A 7,585-nucleotide genomic window follows, 5' to 3' on the forward strand; every position below is an offset into this window, starting at 1 on the left:
ACAACTTTATAGGCACATTTAACAACTTGCAGTGTCACTTTTCAGGGATACTTTCACAAGAATGCTCAAAAACTTGCCTACAAGTTCATTAAATGCGACACGAATGCTTTATAATTAGATCTACAGTGTTTTTCCCACAAATGTCTGAGTTTACAATATACTTGGGGAAGACAAAAGATATTTCATTCTGAAACTAGAAAAAAATCAGGTACAGCTCCTTTAAGAAGAATACAAGAAACTTAAGAAAGGACAGCAATGTTTTTGTAAAGAGTGAGGAGGGGCATTCAGCCTTAAAGGAACAGGCCACCGTTTTTCCATACTGAGAGATGTTCTTACCTGAGCTTAGACGAGTTGATGTGTACCTGTCTGGTCTTGGAAGGTCTGTGGAAGAGCTTGGTCCCTTCTAACTTCACCCCCGTTTAGAGCTGTAGGAATATACCTGGAGAGGCCAAATGCTAACACCATCTTTGGTCTTTGTGGCTGATTGAGGGCACGCACAAAGACCAGACAGTTACGCATCAACTCGTCTAAGCTCAGGTAAGATCATATCTCAGTGTGTAAAAACGGTGGCCTGTTCCTTTAACGCACAGATTTTCTTTCCCAAACAGAAGCTGCTGCCATTAAGTACAATACAAGAAACCTTATTAAGAAAGGACAATGTTTTTGTAAAGAGTGAGGAGGGGCATTCAGCCTTAACCACAAGGCCGTAGTGCAGCATGAAGACTCTTTAAACACGGGTCATTGCTAATTAAATCAAGACACAACTGCATTTTCAGGTGGAGATGTTGTCAGTGCAGGTCAGCAGTCTCTCCAGCAGGGGGAGTCCTTACATTACAAACAGTTGCCCTGAGTTAAAGCAAGGCGACCTTATTTGTAGAGCACAAAGTCATTTAAAGTGCTTAACAGAACAGGATCAAAGTAGGCTACATAAAATTACAACATGAATGATCTTTCTCACATTAAATGGCAAAGACGGCAGAGAAATTACTTGATACGGTGGCCTGTTGGCAGCATTTCAAAACCTCATTCAATTTACACTGAACACAGCCCAACAACGCCACCCAAACTGTTCATATTGACCAAAAAAACAACCACATTATGACTTTTTTTTCCTTTTTTTTATCCCCAACAGGTTTTTGCTGAGTCATGTTCTTGCTCAATAGTCCTTACCCTCTGAATTGCTTGTAACTGTCGGTATGTGTGAATTGACATGCCTTACATGACGTTACCCAATAGTTTTTACTCACAGACTGAACAGGTGCAAGTGGGGGCTGCACATTATGTTCCTTTACCTACAAACGGTTACATTTTAATTAAAAGAAAGAAAAAAAACAAGGCCTCAAGTGCATTGAAACACTCGAATCCCACCCAATATAATGAGCAACTGTTAATAATACGACATCGATCAGCTCGGTTTTATTTTGGTGCCAAATTTGTGTTTTCTTTTTTTGTTTTTTTTTGTACCGTGTTTGTACGTGTGCTTTTGAGTGACTTTCTCTTGTCTTACTTTTTTTTTCAGCGACTTTTTATATTTTCTTTTAAACTTTAATTTCAGGTCATTTTTTTTAAAGATGGAATATCTGTCTTTCACATTGACAATGTAACAAGCATTTCACCGTTGCAGATTATAAGCTCAATTGGTCAAAATGCGTCACACACACCCCCCCAAAAAACTGTACATTTTTACACTATAAAACCTTCCATTTAAACATGACATTATTATGATTATTTATATGGGGGCACCACTAAACAGGAGGCCATTTTGTTTAACATTGAGTGTGTGGGGACTTCTGGTTCCGGACCTAAAGTTCTTTCGTTTTTTTTTCTTCCATAGACTAGATTTTTGACTTATAAAATTAAGAGTTTAAAAGTTTGGGGTTACTCGTGACCATAAAAAAACCCAATTATATATAAAATGTGTGTGTACTCTGGCGTGTGAGTGTGAATGCGGGCCAACATGCAAATTAGCTCATGGTAAATATCCGGCGTACTGTTTACATGGATGTTTGCATTATTAAGCCAAATGTTTATCTTTGACGGAAAAAGTTTAAAGCTTTTTTCTGGGATTCAACGTCATTCAATGGTTTACCCTACAGCTGTTTAGCCTTTTAAACTTCTCAAAGCTCTGCACACAAATGACTGAAACATTTACCTTGGGAACCAGAAGTCCCCAGTAATCGTTTTTTTCACCTACCAACGTGAAAGCCAATGTACAAAAGTCACCCATATTTAGCAAATGTACATAAATCTATTCTCCAGGAAAGGCCAGTTCTCGTCTGTCTGGTTGAACGGGGCAGATACTGTAACTATGATATTTCGGAGGACTTTACCTGCTCTGTAGCCACTCCTGTTTTTAGTACGTGGTGTGTGGCCTGAACCCCCCTCTGTGTGCCTACAATTAGCCAAGAAACGAGAAATGGCAACAAAAGTGGTGGTAATATTATGTACATATGGGAAACTAATGACAAACTATTTATTAAAGGTTTATTGTACAATGAAATGTGTGTTGTCTTTATTTGGTTTATTTGTTGAATACTAATAATTAGGGCTGGGACAAAATATCTGATCGGACTCAGATCGCAATACCAAGTATCGCAGTACTTTCAGCACTTGTGTTTGGAGGCATTTTTTAATCACACACACCTTTATTTACCAGTAACAGTTACACAGCACTTTGTTACTTTTCGCACTTTTCAATCTAGATTCTGCAGTAAATGTCAAATGGCATGTGGTTTATAACCTTTGAACAAATTACTGCTTACACATTTTAAGGCAATCATATCACTTGTTGTAATTACTTACTGTATCGCAAAACATAGCGCACACCAGTGGATCGTCCCAGCCCTACTATTAATCCATCCATGTATATTTTGAATAGAACAAAGGTGACTTGAAACATTTGATGGAAAAAACTGGCTTGTACTTTGAATTAAAGCATATGCCAAGGCAGCAGAGATGGCAATTTAATCATAATGACTTTTGAATACTCAATTTGACAATCCCAAAGACTGTAATTAAGTCATATAAACAACAAAATATCCTGCCTACTTTGAGCTGTGTGTATAAAAACTAACACAGTAGACCTCCACAAGTTTAGCATTAGGGCCTTAACAACTTTGATACGTATCCTGATGAGTTCACGATATAAGTATCGCGATTCAGGTGATAGTGTCCATAATATAAGATGTATTCCGAACTTCCAAACAAAAGGAAATGGAAATGGAGATTGTTATTGGGCTGAATAAGCTCAGCGTACAAGTTAAGCCTTTTATTGTAGTTGGAGTGCATGTTGTGATACATTTTGAACAAAGACTATGCTTAGACAAACATATTTGCGTATCAATACGGTGCCTCGATACATCACATGTATTGTCACATAACAATATACATTATAATTGGAATATCATGAAAACCTGCATTTACTTCTGTTATTCAGCTTAAAATGTGAGACTGACAAAAGCAGCGATTAGGAAGATTTATTAACAGAATATTCGTTTTCGGCGATCAGACATTAATGTAAGAACTGAAGTCAGAATGGTTGGACAGGTTGTAGTTAGAGATGTCTTCCCCCGGAGCCTGGACACTGGTGGTGGTATGGAAGATGCAGCAGGTCGAAGCCGTGGACGGAAGAGGTAGATGATTGGCTGTCACGGAGGTGCGGCTCTGCGCTGATGGGCTGAGGTGTAGGTGTGGCCCTCAGAAGCAATCACTGGTTGGAGGCAGGTGATGCTGAAATTGATCTCCCAGGTTGAATTAACGCCTAGGCCTCATTTTTTTGAACTATTCTAAGATTTTTAATTTTGAGCCATACCAATCAAAATGCTAACAAATACAGGCTACATATCTCACTTAGCATATAATGAGTCTATCATTTAATACTTTCACAGTTTAAGTTGAACAACAGAAGTAAACGCCCTTTTTCATGATATTCTAATTATATGATAAGCACCTATTATACAGTATATTGAGCCTTCTCTCAAATGATCATGCCCCTCAACTTGTGTTAACATTGCACTGAACTGAATACTAATTTTGGGAAGAAAAAAAGTCACAAGCCTACCTGCAGTACTCCAGAATAAATCACAATTAAATATTTCCCAAGACCCTCGCATTCTAATGTATTCTATGCTTCTGTAGACACACATGGATACAATGATTTGAATATGGTGTGGTTCTTAACACATTCATTTGGGCTTGGCATTTGTGGATGTTTATATAACCTAGAATCTCTTAACCACTGACTGCTCTGCTTACTGTGGCATCCCAACATGAAAGGAACAAACCAAAATATTACAAATAAAAGTATGTGCTGCTTAAGTACACCTTAGTCCTTTTATCCCGTGTGTTTGTTCTGAACCTTGTTCTGGATTTGTGGAGGATATTGGTGGGAGTGGGCGCTGTCTGCCTGCGGCTTTCCTAACAAAAGCTACAACCGCAGAGACAAACAGCCTCAGTCCAGCTGTTCTTTTGAGGATTGTCAAACTAAACATGTCAGCAACATTCAAGGACTTGTAATGCAAGCTACTGTATGTTATTGTCTTCAGTAAATCACACTTTTACTTTGTTTTTGAGAAACAGGAAGTGAACATGAACACATTCTTGTGAATTGGAAAACCAAGATGTTTCTCAGTTGTCTCAGAAAGAACTTGTGTAACTTTATTACAGTAGTTCTGATTGTAATTGACTCTGTGAATTACTTCAAATCACAACAACGTCGCCCAAGAACTGACTTCCTGTTTCGATCCAGCACGCCAAAATAAAAGGACACAGCTCGTCTCATTGATTAGTTCAGCGGGTACAAGAGTAAAATTAAATACACACATTTTAAGTATTTTGTCTGTTAATAGTTAGGCAGAAAGAAAGTTGAACTAATGAAAAAGATGGTGCTTTTATTTTGGTGTGCTGGATCAAAACAGGAAGTCACTTCTTGGGCGGCCTTGTTATGATTTGAAGTTATGCACAAAGTCAATTGCAATATTTGACAGAAGAATTCCAGGTAGAAGGTCTTCCAACATCGTGCAGCCATGTGGCCCACAGACCCAAATCTTACAATGCTTGACCTTTATTAAAGGGGCTAGATGTAGATGGCCATTTTATACTCACTACTGCCACCTCAGGTCATACGTGTACCTGCACCTTCTATATTAAAGGAATAGGCCACCGTTTTTACATACTAAAATATGTTCTTACCTCACTTTAGACGTGTTAATATATCCCCGTCTGGTCTTTGTCCGCGCGCTCTGTCAGGCAAACGGAGCACATACGCAGCCTCTCCCACATGTCACATAGCTCCGAAAAAGCTCACGATAGAAGCTACCAAGCTCTTCCACGTGTTCCCTATTTAAATAAAGTTACGTGAAGTGTTTTCATGCGAAGTATATTTACACAGAAATGTAACATGTCGATTTTATAAGCAAATAAAAAGGGGGACTATATTGTGAGGCGTAATGATACGAGGAGCAAAACGTCCGCGTAGTAACTCCTAAAGACTTCCCCCGCTCACTTCCGTCAATAACCTTTAGGAGTTACTGCGTGGACGTTTTACTCCTCGTATCATTACGCCTCACAATATAGTCCCCCTTTTTATTTGCTTATAAAATCGACATGTTACATTTCTGTGTAAATATACTTCGCATGAAAACACTTCACGTAACTTTATTTAAATAGGGAACACGTGGAAGAGCTTGGTAGCTTCTATCGTGAGCTTTTTCGGAGCTATGTGACATGTGGGAGAGGCTGCGTATGTGCTCCGTTTGCCTGACAGAGCGCACGGACAAAGACCAGACGGGGATATATTAACACGTCTAAAGTGAGGTAAGAACATATTTTAGTATGTAAAAACGGTGGCCTATTCCTTTAAGCTCGTTTGGACTCATATAGTTACATACACAAGTGTTTGGAAGTGGCCTATATTGGAGTGTAAGTCAATCAGGGACATGTATTTTTGATTTAAAATTGTATATCTTTGTATCCAAACATCCGACTTTAAATGTTCTGCAACTGAAAATATTCTAAATGCTGATTGTATTTCACAATGAGGGGTCCAGAGTTGTTGGTCAGTTGTTCATGGGGGGTTTTGGCGCAGAAAGTGTGGGATTCCCTGCTCTAGGGCTGTCACGATAATTACTTTAATGACTTATTGTTATATGTATTATATTAGAGAAAATGCAAGGCTATACTGTATTGCAAGGCGTAATAATGTACATTCACTCTTACAGTTACAAAAGCTTCATGTCGACCTTAAATATATGTGGGTTATGTTTCGTGACACTTTTTATATGTTTTAATAATTTTTTATGTTTTTTTATTTGGAAATGAGGATTTTCACATTATTACAAGTTTTGCTTCTCATAATTTCACTGAAACATAAACCGGAATTTTACACTCAGTTACTCACTACTCACAGTACCAACATTTTCTCAGAGTATTTTATTTTACTTTTACTTGAGTAAATATTTTGGAAACTATACCCACCTCTGAAAATACTTACCCTGTGTGTGTTTATCGTGTATAAGTGGTGGGCAGTGGGCATTGGTAACACTCGCCATCTGGCCATATACAGTGTAATCCTTTTTACTCAACTTCCATAGGGTCACGTTTGTTATTCTATAGAGGCTTGAGCTACAGCACAGCAACTACATTGGCTGAGAAAACTGCATGTGCTTTCACAAATGACGCAGGTCTATTGTGCTCATTACCAAATTCAACAGGTCCGGAAAATTCTTTGTGAGGAGGCCTTGCACGTACAGGAAGCTCATATGACTAATAGGGTGATATAAAAATCGAGATATTGATTTAGGTCCATCACAATAACAAAATTTGAAGGTACATATATGGAGGATGGAAAATATCGCGATAAATTATATTATTGAGGACCACTTTTTGCTCAGGAATCCCTTGCTTTAAAAGTATGTATTAAAATATTAAAGTGCATATGACACATTAGATACAATTTTTGCTAAAACATAGTTGACACGATTATATTTAAGATTTTGCTAAAGATCGTCCCCAGTTTTCTTTAGTTTGGCCATTTTTGTGATGTTTATAGTTTCACTTCCTTATTGGACACAAACAGGAAGTGACATGGTAGAAGGTAAACTATTTTAAACTGTTGCCGTGCCGACCATGTTAAGACAATGGGGATATGAGTGAGTCAAACTGCTGTGGAATGTTACTGTACCTTCTATGTCACTTCCTGTCAGCAGCTTCAAAATAAAAATAACTTTTCTGCTCAACATTTCTCCATTGAAATTACTGCTTCACTGAAATGAAATGATCATTATGCAGCTGAGGTTATCCATCGAAATAAGTCATATTTTCAAAAGTATTAAAACCTGTCATATGCACTTTGATAGAAAAAAAAAAAAAGTTGAAACCCAATGAAAAATATTGCTTCTCTAAATGTTTTAACAAAAGTAGCTATCATTTACTGAAGTAATAATAAAGTAATAAATAAAATAAAATAAAAAATGAAATAAAATAAAATAAAATAAAATGAAATGAAATAAATTAAATTAAATTAAATTAAATTAAATCTCCAACTAAAAAATTTAATGCTTTTCTCCGTCGCTAATTTTCAAAATAA

Source organism: Gobius niger (assembly GCF_951799975.1).
Source record: "Gobius niger genome assembly, chromosome: 13".
NCBI lineage: Eukaryota > Metazoa > Chordata > Actinopteri > Gobiiformes > Gobiidae > Gobius > Gobius niger.